Source organism: Protopterus annectens, chromosome 9.part0 (assembly GCF_019279795.1).
Source record: "Protopterus annectens isolate FY-2018-M chromosome 9.part0, PAN1.0, whole genome shotgun sequence".
Classification (NCBI taxonomy): Eukaryota; Metazoa; Chordata; order Ceratodontiformes; family Protopteridae; genus Protopterus; species Protopterus annectens.
This window is the reverse complement of record NC_056743.1, coordinates 94,417,864-94,433,780: the sequence shown is the minus strand read 5'-3', so window position 1 is coordinate 94,433,780 and position 15,917 is coordinate 94,417,864.

Sequence of the window (15,917 nt, the reverse complement as noted above, 5' to 3'; positions counted from 1 at the left end):
TTTAAGGTCCATTAAAAAGGAACTAATAGAAGAAAGTTATTCTCTCTATTCCCCCAACAAGGAGTCATGGGCAATGGGTTGATTTGGGAAGCAAGTTTCTGCTTCATCAACCTTTGCCCTATGGTCATTGAGCTACCTAGCACATTTTATGAGATTGCAAAGAGATCTGACCAAGGAGCTTTCGGATGCTGTCTCAGGAGCTGTTTCTGAAGAGGTATAGTATTTAGTCACCTCTCAGTTAGTTACCCTGACATCCATTTCCAAATCATCCATGATGCTCATTTCTCATGTTGCTAAAGGAACAAGAGCAGCGAGTTCATACTTTTCCATAAGAAGGCACTTCTATATGCACTAGTGCAATTTTGCAGAGCCCTTCAAGTCTTCGTTTGTCATTGCACCCTTTGATAGCTCTTCACTTTTTGGCCCTGCTGTTAGAGACACTTTAACCAGGTGTGAGAAGGATGCAAAAACCCTTTCTGCCATAGGAGAATGTTTTTCCACTCCTCAGAGGTCCTTCTCTAGGAACCAATGAGGAATGGGCAAAATGTGATTCAGGAAGTCCCTGGGGGTTTTCGCAGACTATGCCTGGAGAAGGTTCCCCAAGAGGCAGAGGGGGAAACAATAATGGAAGTCTTCACCTTATGGCAGAGGTAGCCTGCAATATCAGGGTTTCTGAGATTCCTTCTTAAGGAAACCCTTCCAGCACTGCTGAACAGAGGCCCAATTGTACACCTGTGGAGTTAATTGGGACTCACTTATCCCTGCACTTAAAAGCCTGGCAAGAAATCACCTCCAACAGTTGGGTGCAGAGAATCATTTCCAGAAGCTATATAATTCCTTTTTCTCTTTCTTCTTTCAGTTCAAAGAGATTTCCCGATGTTCCATCTAGTCAACGGGAACAAGCAGCTACTCAAATTCAAAAGCTGCTAGAAAAATAGTGTTCTCCATGAAATCCCACCAGACCAAATAGGATCCTGATTTTACTCAAGAATCTTTTTGGTGCCAAAAAAGATGTGACTGGAGACCAGTTTTGGATCTCAGTGAACTGAACAAATCTGTTTGAAAAACCAACTACCAGATGGTCACGCTTCTTTCTATTCTTTGGTTTTTAGGAAAGGATGACTGGAAGTGCTCTATAGATCTTCAGGACGCATGCTACCACATAAAGATGGATAGACATTCCAGAAGATTCCTTCACTTCTGACTGGGAGCCAGTCATTACCTGTTCAGAGTTCTGCCCTTTGCTCTCACCACGGCACCCAGGTTGTTTGCCAATTACACAGCAGTAGTAACAGCTTACTTAAGTCTGCAAGGATTCTGAGTGTTTCTATACTTAGATGACTGGCTCATTTCCACTACTACTAAGCAGTTGCTACTAATGGCAAAACAGAAAGTTCTAGAGTTATGCAACCATCTAGGCATTGCAATCATCTCTGACAAATCTTCACTGGAAGCAACACAAAATCTAACCTTTATAGGAGCATTGTTAAACACAAGAACCTCCATTGCCTCACTCCCTCGGTCTCAATTGGAAATTATCCCGACTCAAGTCCATACTCTATTACAAAGAAACAGAGTTCCAGCATGACTAGTTCTTCAAGCATTAGGATCAATGGAGGCCTCCATAACTCTTCTTCCCCTAGCCATGTTTCACATGAGAATTTTACAATGGCTACTTGCAGTACAATGGTCCATTCTTCAGCATCCCTGGTCAGTGCCAGTATTAATCACCTACACATGCATAACAGATCTCCAATGGTGGATTCATTCAAATCAAGTCCTACAAGGGCATCCTTTTATTTCCCCTCAACCAAAGGCCACAGTGTCCACAGATGCTTCCCAGGTTGGTTGGGGGGCATGGCCAGGGAAAGACAGTCCAAGTCACTTGGCCCCCATCAGAGTTCAGTCAACACATAAGTGTCCTAGAGATGACAGGGGTGCTATTAGTGTTGTGAACATTTCAAGACTCTCCGCCTCTAGGGCCGATTGCATTTCAGACAGACAACATGTCACTGGTCTGGTACATCAACAAGCAGGGGGGATCCAGATCTTTCCCCCTTATGCAGAGAAGCCCTACAGAGTATGGGAGTGGGCAATCTCATCCTGATGCTTTCTGATCACAACACATAATCTGAAGAAGTCCAGTGTGATAGCAGACAAATTGAGCAGGTACATCCTTCTACCTCACAAGTGGTCCTTCAATCCAAAGGTGCTGGAAAGCATTTTCCGCTCATATGGCCAGCCTTGCTGCGACCTTTTGCCTCCACTCTGAACAACAAATGCAGCAGCTACTTTGCCCTCATCCTGCCAGAGGGGAAATTACCAATGGATGCTCTTCTTCACAATTTGTCAGCTGGTCTCCTTCATGCCTTTCCTCTGACCCCACTAATTCCCAAATTTCTACAGAAAAGAGCCAACTTGAAGAGTAAAATCATCTTCATTGTCACCTTTTGGGTCTCAGGAAATTTGGTTGCCCTTCCTATGCCCTCATCTGGTACAAAGATCTTGTATTCCGGATCCATATCTGGAAATCTTATCACACTCAATGGGCTTCAGTCACCCAGACATTACAACTGTCAAGTTGACAGCTTAGTATCTCCTGTTCCATTAGTGGTCAGGCCTGATATGCTCTCTTCCCCAGATAAATGCGTACTTTTGCCATCTCTTAAACCATCTACTCACAAACTTTACATGAGTAAATGGAAAATATTCATTCATTGGGCCCCCCTACATCACCTTTATCCCTTTTCAGCACCATTCCACAAAATTCTTCACTTCGTAACTTCTATTTCCAATGATGGTGCTTCCACTTCTACGATTAAAGCCCAACTGGCATCCATCTCTAATTTTCACAATGGTTTCCCTGGATCATCCATTACCTCACATACACATTGTAGAGCCTATTTAAAAAGATGCTGTCCTCTTAAAGCCTCCTTACAAGGACCCCACACCTCCTTTGGGACCTTACCTTAATGTTGCAAGCTGTAACACAACCACTTTTTAAGCTGGTCTCTAGATGTGATCTAAAGTTTCTATCCTGTAAAATTATCTTTTTAGTAGTCATTACCTCGGCTAGAATTTCAGAAATTCAGGCACTTTCATCTAGGCCACCATATTTGATTTTTCACAAGGTTAGAGTTTGTCAGAACCAACCCATCCTTTCTGCCTAAGGTTGTGTCAGAAACCAATCCTAATCAATGCATTAACCTTCCAGTATTTTCCCAAATTATTTGAACAAAGGGGAGTATTCATTACATTTGTTAGATGTTCACAGCCAACTAAGATTCTACCTTGACACGGCCAAGGTCATCAGGAAGTCTGATCAGCTATTTGTTTCCTTTTCACATATCAAATTGGAACAACCTGTAAACAAAGTATCTCTAGCTAAGTGGATTTCGGACTGTATTTCTTTATTTTATAGGATGAGGGATATTTATTTACCTGTACCACCAAAAACACATTGAACTAGAGTGGTAGCTACTTATGATGTCTTCCAATCGAGAACTTCCATGGATGAGATCTGTGCAGCTGCTACTTGAGTGTCTTCCCATACCTTTATTACTCATTACAAATTAGACCTGGTCTCTAGGGGAAGAGCATCATTTGGCTCGATGGTGCTCAGGAATATCCTTCCTTGAGTCCACCCAGAGTTCTTAGTAGCTGGGGACTCTGTCCCACAGGTGATGGCAGAATGAAGATTGACACCTTCAGATAAAGAAGTTATGTCTTGTCATCAACTGCCCTCCCTCCTTCGCCCTGCTGTATTTCCTGGAAGAATTGACCTTCACCTGAGATTTCCCTTTGAAATCTAGTTCTACTCCAGATATGGTCTCTCTCATTTATTTTTCCTTTTCCTTCGCTTATCAGCAAGCTCAGTCTGAGGTAGTCTCCCTAAGCATTATGAGTAAGGGAAGTGCTCGAGAGTTCTTTGGAGTCCACGAGTTATAAGAATTGGCCAAGTTAGTTCTGAGTGATCAGAACTGAACCCTCAGGTGATGACAGATGAAGATGGACAACTCAGAATATTATGATAAGACATAACTACTTTTTCACAAGGATGGAAAATAATAACATAAAGAGGAGTATATGCTTTATAGTCCACCCACATGTTGAACAGAGTTAAGAAAAATCCAGCCATTTTAGCCACTTTTTCTTGCAAAGACATTTCACAAATGTGACTGATGTTTTTTGGTCTCCCATGTCTTTATTAATGTTAGAGCTGCTGGCCTTTTTCTGTTCATCTCCATCTCCCAACACCAGACTCTGGTTCAAGTCCAAGGTACTCCCAATTCTTCTAGTCAACTCCTTTGCATTTTTCAGTCTTTCAAGCATTTCCTTTGGAACAGTAGAAAAGGTTTCACAGGCAAAGTTTGTCTATGGGCTTTACTGTCAAAAGAATGAGAAGCAGAGCCTCCTTTGTTTGCTAGTTCACTTTTTTTGGATACACTTTTTTTTATTTCTTCCTTAGCCTGTTCTGTATCAAAAAAATGTCTTTAATCCTCTAGGGAGAAAAAATACTCTGAAGACAGTTTGATACAGCAGCTTGTATCTCACACCTGCCTCTCAACATTCTCCGATCACTGGTTAAATGTCCTTCTCTTCTGCCTGGTATACAGTGGAATAGTCATTTTCTGCAGTCACTCTGCTGTCTCCAGTTTCTAATACTTTGCCTTTTTGTCACAGTTTTGTCAGGATCAACTCTTTACGCTAGTATGACTGCATCTTTACTAATACAGGTTTTGGCTGTTTTCTCAAGGTCATGTTTGGAACATACATTCAATGTGCCATTTCGGTTAACAAATCCTGCTGTGGAACACCAGTCCAGTTGCTTATTTGTGCTTTCATAAAATGAATACATTCTGTTCCCTCCAATTTCTCTAGTACAACAAAAAATCTCAAATTTTGTCTGGGTAGTCTGTCTTCTAACTCTGCTATTTTTGAAACCGTGCTTGAGCAGCTTCATAGTTAGCCAGCTTTTTCTTAATTTCATCTTCTGATTTTTGCCGTTTTATTGGTTCATCTGAACAGCTAGTTTTTTTTTCCAAACTTTTGTTATTTGAGGTGATATATTCCTTTAATGTTTCATTTATTTTAATCACCTCTAAGCACGTTTGATTTATTTTTTCTTCAAAATTAGTGGAATCCATCTCTTAAACAAAAGCTGAAGCTTGAACTGCTTTTTATTGAACAGCTGCAGGATCCATCCCAGACAATGTGTCGTCTTCAGCTTTTCTGGTTGATTTTCTGTCATACTTTCCTAATGTTTTCTTTGTTGGTATCCAGACAGTATACTTACTAACCAGTAATGGAGTTTTAGCCAGAACAATTAAACTGTACTCCTTTGTTCAGATTCTCATCTCATATTGAGAGAGCTGAAGTTATTAATCTGTTGATCAATGTGCTGCCATCTTGGAATTCCAAATGTTTTCTCAATCTTTGTAAAAATTGATGCTGAATGATGCACATATATTGAATGTTTCCTTTAATGTTATAGTTTTCCAGAATTTTTATCCATAAGCCTCCACTAAAAATGAATATCATTCACAATTGAGATTTCCTAGAAAACAAAAATGAATACATACATTATAATGTAATTGTGCATTCCACAGCTTCATGTAGCTTCTTATGGTCTCAAGCAGTCCCCACTCTAGGCCCCAAATTCCTCTTTCATGAGAGGCAAATGTGTCTTATCTCTATAGCTACAAACCCTAATCTTAACATCAGCTTTTACTGGTGATTCACATTTAACTGACTATTACTGGATTTCCCTAATGTAATAGTGTGACTGTGCATGTTACATTCAAGTTCTTACCATAATACAGAGTGTATATCCAATACTTTTACATGTGAAATAGCCAATATGCCACAAATAAAACCCCAGCATAGAAAACCTTGTTTTATACTGAATAGATTGGGTTATGAGACTTGGACACCACCCACATTCCTGTGGCTGTTTCCAGGCCTATGTCTAATAATGAAATGAAAAGGCTGCAGTGACAGTGACAACTTAAATGATTTGGTGTTGATAGCCTATTGCTCATGAAACCACTGAAAGGTGCATTGGCAGTTACCAAAGTGAAGCTGGATAGCAACAAATAATAATGACAGCCTACTGAAAGACTTTACTAAAGATAAACTTAAATCAGTTGAAAAAATCTCATGTTTGGAACCAGTCTGAGTTGCATTCAAGTTTAATAAACCATTTTTGTACAAAGTGTCCAAATTAGGGCATGAAGATGTGTTATCCCAGAAAGTAGATTGAGGAACACCTTGATTAAATCTAGGGTGGTTGAAAACTTTGCTTTATGTAGCCTGTCAGTGATCTTATCCACTCTGGATATTAGATAAGAAATCATTACAACATCCTATGGAGCCATAAGGACCAACACAATCACACTGTTCTTTTTACAACCAGACTGATCTACAAGGCATCCATGGACCCTGTTTTGATTAATCTTTTGCACCTCTGCAAAACAAATAGCATTAGAACTATTAAAGTAAAAGTTTTAAATTTTGCTTGTAGCATAAATAGGACATGTTGGAAAAACAGATTTCTTAAGAGAATTTCTGTTTTCTGGAACAGGGTCCCTGTCCATGCGAAGCAGAGTTCCACCCAATATATATTTAAGTGCAACTTGGACCAGTGGATGGGTAATTGGAAATTCACTCCTGGTTTGGCTCCTCTTTCTCTGATCGACAGTCAGCAAATTGCCCCCAATAAATCAAGTATAAATCAAATTTGTAGGTCACATTTTGGCTGCATTGTTAGCCTTTTAAGGGTCCTAGTGGGCATTAACATAGCAACACTTATGGACCTTTGAACATTAAGACTCCTAAATATCTTAGTTTAAACATTTTTTTAAACTTCACCTCTTGATTTTCTTTGAAACTGACATCTTGTATGGATTTAAGTTTACCTTTTCCTGTGGTGCAGATTCCATGTGATGCTTTATTATATTTGCCCTGCCAAGCAATTTAGAAAAAATATATTTTTCAATTAAAAAAAAAAAAAAGTCTTCCTTTTGGGCCTTAGACAATGGTTTGTTCCTATCCGTGGTGGTGGTGCTGCAGTAGTATTGTTACCTCACAGTAAGATGCTGTCCGGTTCGATTCTCAGCTAGAGCGTCTTCTGCATGGAGACATGTGTGAATGGGCGTACCTTCATTGAAGGTTGTGCGTCAGGGCTGGCAACTCTGCACGTAAAAATATACTGCCAATCATTAGTGGACTGGAGTTCCGCTATGGTGACCCCTAACCAGGAAAAGCCGAAAGACACAACAACAATGGTTTGTTATTCCATTGTTTTAACACACACGTGATATATATGCTGTTTTTTTTCTTTCCATTTTATCTTGTATTGTAGTTCACTTAATTTTCTCCACCACCTGCAAGGGTGCTTACCCTCTTGTTAAGAACCAGTTTTCAGAAAATGAAACTGATACTAACACTTTGTTCCCTGTTTCAAAATTTCTCAAAAGTCTGGAATTTTTATAATATATCACCTACTGCATCTTTTGTGTTCTCTGCATACATTTCTTATTAGAATACCAGATTTTAACATATCCTACAAGTTTGTAGCACGTGCTTTCACACTTTAAAATGTTGTTTTGCTATGTCCAGTAAACCTCAGGAATGCATACCATGGAATAACCTAAATGCTCTAAACTCTGTTGAGGCCTGGGAAATTTGTCTTAACAGCAAAAATATTTTCTATTTTTTAAAATTATTGAATTATCACTTGTGACATGGGCTAATTTACATTTATGCAAAAGTAATCAAATTAACAAACATATTTCACATATATTACTTTATATCATTATAACCTAAGCAACATTACATATATTATTCAATTCCTCCCTGTTTTTTTTAAACTAGTAACATATTTATTAAATTGTCACGACAAGCAATCATACATTTATATAAATGAAAATGAACCACACCAACACAACCCTAGTTGCAAGCATTTTACATCACAAACCGTACTGACAGCAAGAAGATTTTCTATGGGTTTCAGTGAGACTAGTGGTCTGGTTATTAATTTAGTATTGGTTTTTGACAGAGATACTGCTTCTGCAAACTTAGTGGCAGAGTCTGTAATCACTAGGATGTTTTAGTAGCCATTGCTTGAGTTTACCAATTTGCCTACAAGATCAGTAGCTATTCATTTGTAAGCAGTAGGCAAAGGTATCAATTAACTTTTGAACCTAGGATGTGGTGCGGTCTTTTAAAATTGTTAGACAGCTGCATAGAAGTTCTCAATGTCTTTTATTACACTAGGCCAACAAAATCTAGTTAAAATTTTAACTTTATCATCCCAGCTGGTGCAGTAGTTATTTAGTTATCCTATACAGTAATTTCTAATCTCAAAATATGTGTATTGACTAAGGTCAGTCTGCTCATCTGTTTCTGCTTTTCTGACTGTTTTCTCTGGCCCAGCTTAATTCATTATCCTTTCTTAAAATTGTATTTTCTTCTCTCTAAGTCTGCCAGGTCAGTAACACTTTCATTAGTGCATTCACTTGAAGTAGCAGGCATAGCCTTTCTACCTATCAATATCAGTGTAAGTGTTTCTTTTCTTCTTCCTCAACAAAAAAGTCATATTAGTGACTTTATCATAGCTGAGTTTAGGCACCAGTGTACCATGCAGACGCTGGGGGCCCCCAGCTACAACAGCAAGTTATCTTGATATTTTGTAACATGTCTGTCAAACCAACAGAAGCTAGTGGAACATTCTTGTGTACTTAATAAGCTAGGTGGGTAATAATAACTCTAATTTATATCTCTTTAAAAATTTAAAGATATCTCTGGTTATAGTAACAGTGTTTTGTCAATTAACAGACTTCACTATTCCATTAAATATTTTATCACTGACAATAGTGTCTGTGGCTTAGTTACATCCTGCTGGGGAACATTCTTTCCACTAAAACTAACAATATAGCCAGCTATAGGTATCTGCAATATATTTGGCTGCTGGGGGGGCTTACTCATCCTTGAATTTGTGGGGGCCTCACAAAAGCTGCTGCTGTTTAGGGAAAAAATGAGGAGAAATTTTTTTTTTTTTTCCTAATTACACCTCAACCTGAACAGGCCTCTGACATGTTCCTGTTTGGATAAAGCTACATGAGCAGGGTAAGTATGAGAGAGATCAACAGCCCACAGTGACTGATCTCAGTTCTTATCTTGGATTGTAAGAAGAGCTGTTCTTCCATTCTTCAGATAAGGTTTCTTCTTTCATGGAGCTTTATAAATACTGGCAGACCACCAGAATACTATCACTCAACTTCTTTTCTCAAGAATTCTGGACAAAAGCTTACAGCAAGAAATATTACTTTTAGGTCAGAACTGGAATTTGATTTGCAACAGTGAAGATGTGTCGGGGAGGGGGGGCCCAGAAAGGGAAATATAACAAAGGAGGGCAGATTTTTTAAAGAAATGTATGAAAGTATTTGGTATGGAAGATGTGAATTCAGTACTAGGAATTCGGAGTGAATTCGCATATTATTCCCCAAGATGCAAAAACTGGGCTATGCCAGACAGAATTTACATTTCACAGGAACATGTTCATTTAATTGAATGTCTTGATACACGCACCATAACTATATCAGATCGTGCGTCAATAATAACTAAAATAAAAACACAGGGTAATGAAATAAAAATGAGGCACTGGCTGTTTCCCACCTATCTTCTGGAAAGAGAGGAATTTAAGGAATGGGTAGTGGAAATTACTCAGTAGCTATTACAGAAGATAGAATATTTTTCTGAAACTATAGCTAGGGAGTGGGATAAAATTAAAACAGAATTTTAAAAATAGGGTGGAAATAAAAAGGGAGATATGGTTAAGAAGTAACTAGAATTATTTAGAGGGACTGACAAATACCAAAGTATTGAAAAATAAGGGGAATCTCACAGAACAAGAAGAGCAACTACAGAATGCTAAACAGAAAATAAGGGACTACCTTGATAATATGCGCGAGTTTAGAAAGATTGCTGTTAAGCAGCTGTTTTTAGATAATGTTAGAGCACAAAAACTTTTAGCACAATGACTCAGACAGAAAGTAGAAAGGGTTGTCACCAAGCTTAGGGAGCCTATTACAAGGAAGATAACTAGGGATCTTGTAGATTAGAAATATTTTGTAAATTTTATGAAAGTCTGTATAAAGCAGAGAAATATGGAAATCAAGAAAAGGTACAAATGGAAATGTTTATGTAAGTATTAAATATGCCAAGGCTAGTAGGAGAGAAGGCTCAATTACTAACAGGATAGGAGGAGATGAGATAAAAATGGTAATGTATAACCAATCTACAGGAAAGTCTGCAGGATTACATCTTTTTTTTTTCAAAAAGTCCGCAGGACTAGATGATATTCTTTTTTTTTTTTCCAGACACCTTTACTGAATTATCATTTTGACATAGGCAATTTAAAATTCAAAACTATATAACAGTTAATAAGTTAAGGTTATTGTCTATAGTAATTCCTAATAATTTTGTGGTGGTGCCTGGAGAAATACTAGTACTGTTATTAATAAATAAAATAAAACTATATTAACATAATCATTATACTTCACGTATATTGCTATATATCATAAAAATTCTTCAATTCCTTCCTTTTTAAAAAAAAAGAAACATCTTTATTAAACCATCACTTACTACACAGGCAATCATAGATTTATGTAAATGAAAACAAACCACACTGACACAATCATGGTCACGAGCGTTTTATTTCACAAACCATACTGACACACTCCCAGTTGCAAACATTATACATCACTTATAATCTTTCTCACTTAAACATTACATTGCTCATTTAAGTCCTGCCAGCTTTTAGACCTCATTTCTTCCTTGTATGTATTGTTCCCGCAATTCCCATTTTTTCTGATGTAGTTTGTTCCTACCCTTTTGTAAAGATCTCAGTTCCAGTTGTTTTATCTCTGTTACTATATTCACTACTTCCAGTACAGTTGCTTTAGATTTTGATTTCCATCTTCTAGTAATTGTTTTTTTTGGCAGCCACCATTATTAGACACAGCAAGGCCTTACCATCTCTAGGCAATTCCAGTTCTGTTATAGCTCAGAAAAATCATCTCTGCCCACATCAGACCAATCTGCCCACACAACATCTCTGACAGTGCATCCCACAGGGAATACTTAAAGTCCACCAAGACATTGCAATCCCAGAAAATATGCTTTCAACTACCTCTTTTTTTCTCCTTCACACCTCCATTCACTGTCTCCTTGGAAAAATTCTCTGGAGTCTACTTGGGGTATAAAATATCTATGTAAACATTTCCAGGCAAAAATCCTAAATCTTCTAGATTTTGTTGCATATTTGGGAGACATACATGTATCCTCCCATTGTTTATTTGTGAATTGCTTACCCAATCTCTCTTCTCAATGATTTCTAACCTCCTCTGATTGATTCTTATAGTTATCATGCAATATTTTATATGCTCTACTAATTATTCCTTTTTTAATGGCAGCTTCTGTTCTAGATTCTATTAAAAACACTACTAGTGCTGGTCTTTCATTTAGGACACCCCTGTTTCTTTCTCTTTGCCTATACTCTGATATCAATCCTTGATAGGGAAGGCAATCTTTTACCTCCAGTCCAAATAAATTATTGGCGTCTTCCCATTCTATCATCTTTCCCTGTCTAATTATTCACACCCAATACCTTGGTTCCTTTGCCAGTTTTCTCCAATAAATTCCAGCCTCCTCTTGCCTATTGTCTGTATACCTAATTGCAGTCATCCCTATCAGCAGAATCTCCTTTCTCCATTCCTGTGTTGCTTTAGTTCTTAGAATACGTTCTGCTACTTTACGGATATAATTTTCTGCATGATTATTGTTATTCTCCTTAAAGGCCTGGATCCAAAATCCCAGTCTGTCCTTGTTTCTTGAACTTCCCCCATGTTTCATCATCATCCCTTTTCACTTTGAATTATAGCTGTATGCTTGTGCTTTGTTTGGGAGTCTTAACTGTGTGTCTTTGAAATACCCCTTCAAATTGGGTAATCCTCCCTGTTCCACTGGAAGAATAAAATTACCCACTTGACTCTTGCCATCTTCCCCTCCCAGATAAAGTCCTCCTATGGTTGATAAAACAATTCATAACCTGTGTATAAGACTAAAGGGCCTAAAAACATTTTAACTGCTTATATCTTACTATCCATATAACAAAGCTTCCATTTTGTCATTTTTTGTATTATCTTTTTAGTCTCTTCCCACATAGCCTTCGCTGTGACACTAGAATCATTTTTAATCCATTCTGCTAAATATTTAATTTTATCATGTCCCCAAAAATATGGGTATTCCTGAACAGGTTCATGTGTGGGTACACTATTAACTGCTATTGCCTTTGTTGTAACTTCATTAATGTTGTATCCCAAAAAGATCTGAAACTGTCTAAAATGTTCCACAGTACTGTAGTGTCTTTTGTCTGGTTTAGTCAGGTACAAAATAATATCATCTACAAATAAAGACAGGTCTTGTAGACTATCATAACAATTATATCCTTGAATTTCCGAGTCCCTTATTTTATTTGCCAGTGGTTCTAAATATATTGCAAATAATAAAGGGGATAGAAGACATCCCTGCCTAGTTCCTCTGCTCAAGCAGAAATCATGAGAGAGGATCATACCCACTTTAAATTTCACCTCCAGTCCCTCTATTTTCTTAATCAACCTTAGAATTTTTTTCAGTAAATGCAAATGCTTCCATTGCCCTACTTATATAGTCCCAGCTTACTGTGTCAAATGCTTTCTTTGCATAAGGACCCACCAACAACAATGTTATTTTCTTACATTCTGCATCTGTCTGGATCATATTGTTCTTTTAATGTTGTCACATCTTTGCCTCCCCTCCACAAAACCACACTATAGGTTCATACTAGGCTATCTGCCCTAGGGCATTTACAAGCCTAGCCAGAGTGTGTTTGGCTTTTGCCACCCTTTTAGATTTGTAGACTGTGCCTATGAATAGTAGGTCACAGAATATTGTCCCTTTACGGTTAATTTATTTTGCCTGTGTCTAGCAGGGACCCAGAAGTGATCCCGGGTGTATATTTACGGTCTCCCTTCCACTCGTCAAGATTTCTCTTGAAGAGGGTCAGTGAGGGGCTTTGCCTAACCTGGATTGGGATTTTGTTCCAGAGTAATGGGAGTCTCTGGGATATGAATCTGTTCCTCCAGCATGTCCTATTTATTTCTGTGCTCAGATTTAAGTCTCTAGAATGTGTAGCTCTAAGGGATTTGGATTTCTTGAGATGGAGCATGTCCATTAATTCTGAGTTGGACATGGCTTTATAAGTCAGGCAAAGGTCGCCCCTGAGTAGGCAGTAAGCAACTGAGTAGAGCCAGAGTTTCTTTAGCTTTATTGCATAGGGCATCTGTTTGAGTCCCTTTATTCTCTTAGTGAGGTACTTTTGGGGTCTTTGCAGTTACTGCAGGTGTCTGGTAAGGTACATCCCAAATGTGGCATTGTATTCAATTATGGGCCTGATGAGTGATGAATAGAGTGATACAATGACCTCACTTGATCTAGATGTGAAACCTTTCATGATGAGGTGGGCTATATAGAAAGTCTTTCTGACCACTTTGGCAACGTGGTTGTCAAAGGAGAGATTACTATCTATTTGGGTCCCCAAGTCCCTAATTACTTCCTCCGTACTTAGTGTGTTACCTCCTATGTGGTAGTCTGTGGGCACTTTGTTTTTCCCAAAGGGGATGACAATGCATTTTTTTGCATTTAGCTTTAGGCCATGATTCTGGCACTAGTTATCTGTCTCTGAGACCCTTTTGGAGAATGCTTGTGTCAGCTGAGGAGTCTGTTATGGCACCTAGTTTGCAGTCATCTGCGAACTTAGTCAGCTATAGTCCTCCCGTGTTTGCCTGTACCTCAGAGAAGTAAATACCAAACGAGAGGTCCCAGGACTGAGCCTTGTAGAACTCCACTTGTAACTGGTTTAGAGTCTGACAAGGCTCCTGCAATTCTGACTGCGTGGATTCTATCCCTGAGCCAGTTTGCAACCCATTTTGTGACATAGGGGTTGATATTTAAGCTGGTGAGCTTATTTATGATACCAGAGTGGGGTATTGTGTCGAAGGCCTTTGTGAGGTCCAGGTAGGCTGTGTGGACCACTTTCCCTTCGTCCATGGCCCTGGTAACTGTTTCAAAGTAGTCAACCAGGTTCAAGAGGCAAGACCTGCACTTAACAAAGCAGAACTGGGTAGGATCCAGTGTCTAAAGGTTACCAATATCATTGTTTATGAGTTCCATGATGATACGCTCCATAGCTTTGCAGACCAGGCTAGTCAGGCTTATACGGCGATAGTTTCCAGGGTCTGTTGTGGCACCTCCCTTGTGGAGCGGAACCACCGTTGCTGTACGCCATTCCTTGGGTACATATCCTGTGGTAAGGCTGAGGTTGAACAGGGACTTTTGCTGAGGGTTTAGCTCCTCTTGTAGCTCATGTAGGACACATCCCGGGACACCGTCTGGTCCCATTGATGCTGTGTTTTTTGCTTTGGAGAGAGCAGCTCTCACCTGATCATCTGTGATGTCTGGGAGGTTACACTCTGTTGGGGGGGAGTAATTTGCACTGAATCTGTCTGCCAGGATGTTGGCAATGTCTGTTGGTTCAGTGTATTTTTTGTCGTTTTGCACTAACTCTGAGCATATCTGGGAGTTGCCGCCCAGGTTCCTGACATAATTAAAGAATGCCTTGTGGTTGTCCTTAGTATATTCTGCAATTTTTCTTTCGAAGCTTGCCTTAGATGATTTTATGAGGGATCGTAGCTTCTTGCTGGTACTGATCAGAGTTGCCTTCCCTTTTTGGGATCTTGCTCTATCATGTAATAGCTTCCTCCTTTTGTTATACAGCTTATTTATGGCCGGGGTCCACCAGACAGGTCTCCTTCCCTTGGAGGAGTGAGTCTTGGTTTTATTTGGGATGGCACGACCCATGCATTCCTGCAGGTGTCCATAGAATGCAATTGCGAAGGATTCTGCAGTTTGAGCCGTGTTTTCCACTGGCCCAGGGGCTTTCAAAGTTTCCACCTCAGTTTTGAGAAGTGTGGTTTGCTTTTGAGAAGTTCTTCACCATGGTTACCTTGGCTGGGGGTGGGGATGGGATATGGATGTCCAGTGAGATTAATTTGTGGTCTGATCTTACCAGTGATGGGTATACCTCTGGTTTGGAGCATAGCGTCCATATGTTTGTGATGACCAGATCCAATATGGTATCCCCTCTTGGGGGTATTGACCAGTTGTTCCATAGCATTTGAGTTAATAAACTCTAGGAACCTTTGGGCAAGGGTGTGTGGGCTTGAGTAGTTTACCCAGTCAATGTTTGGGTAGTTGAAGTCACCCAATATGATGGTGTTTGGAGAGACTTTCATGTTCTTCAGTGTTTTCAGGAAGGCCAAGTGGGGTTCCTGAGTTTGGGAGGATTGTCTGTAGCAGGCTTTAAACTGAAATGCAGTTTTGCCCACCGTTAGTTGCACGTGGATGGTTTCCGTTGCTTCGTGCAGTGCTACTAACCTGGAGGTGTGGATATTTTTGATATATATGGATACTCCCCCTCCTTTTGTGGTTCGGTCCAAGCTTTGTGGCCGGAAAGCATGGTATGAAGTATAACCTGGTAGTGCTGGGGTGCTCTCTGGAGCCTTGAACCAGGTCTCTGTTACCGCACAGACATCGATGTTCTCCATACTTAGGAGAGTCTCAAGTGCATGCATTTTGAGGTTTAGACTTCTGGCGTTGAGTAGCATTACCCTTAGTTTCTTTTTCTCTGTATTTTCTATGGAGGTGGGTTTGTCTTTTGAGCCTTGTCTAAAAAAGGCGCTATGGGGTGGCAAGAGCCTTAGCCAGTATTCGAAAGTCCAGGGGTGACAGGTGCAAGCCATCCCTAGCAAAGCAGC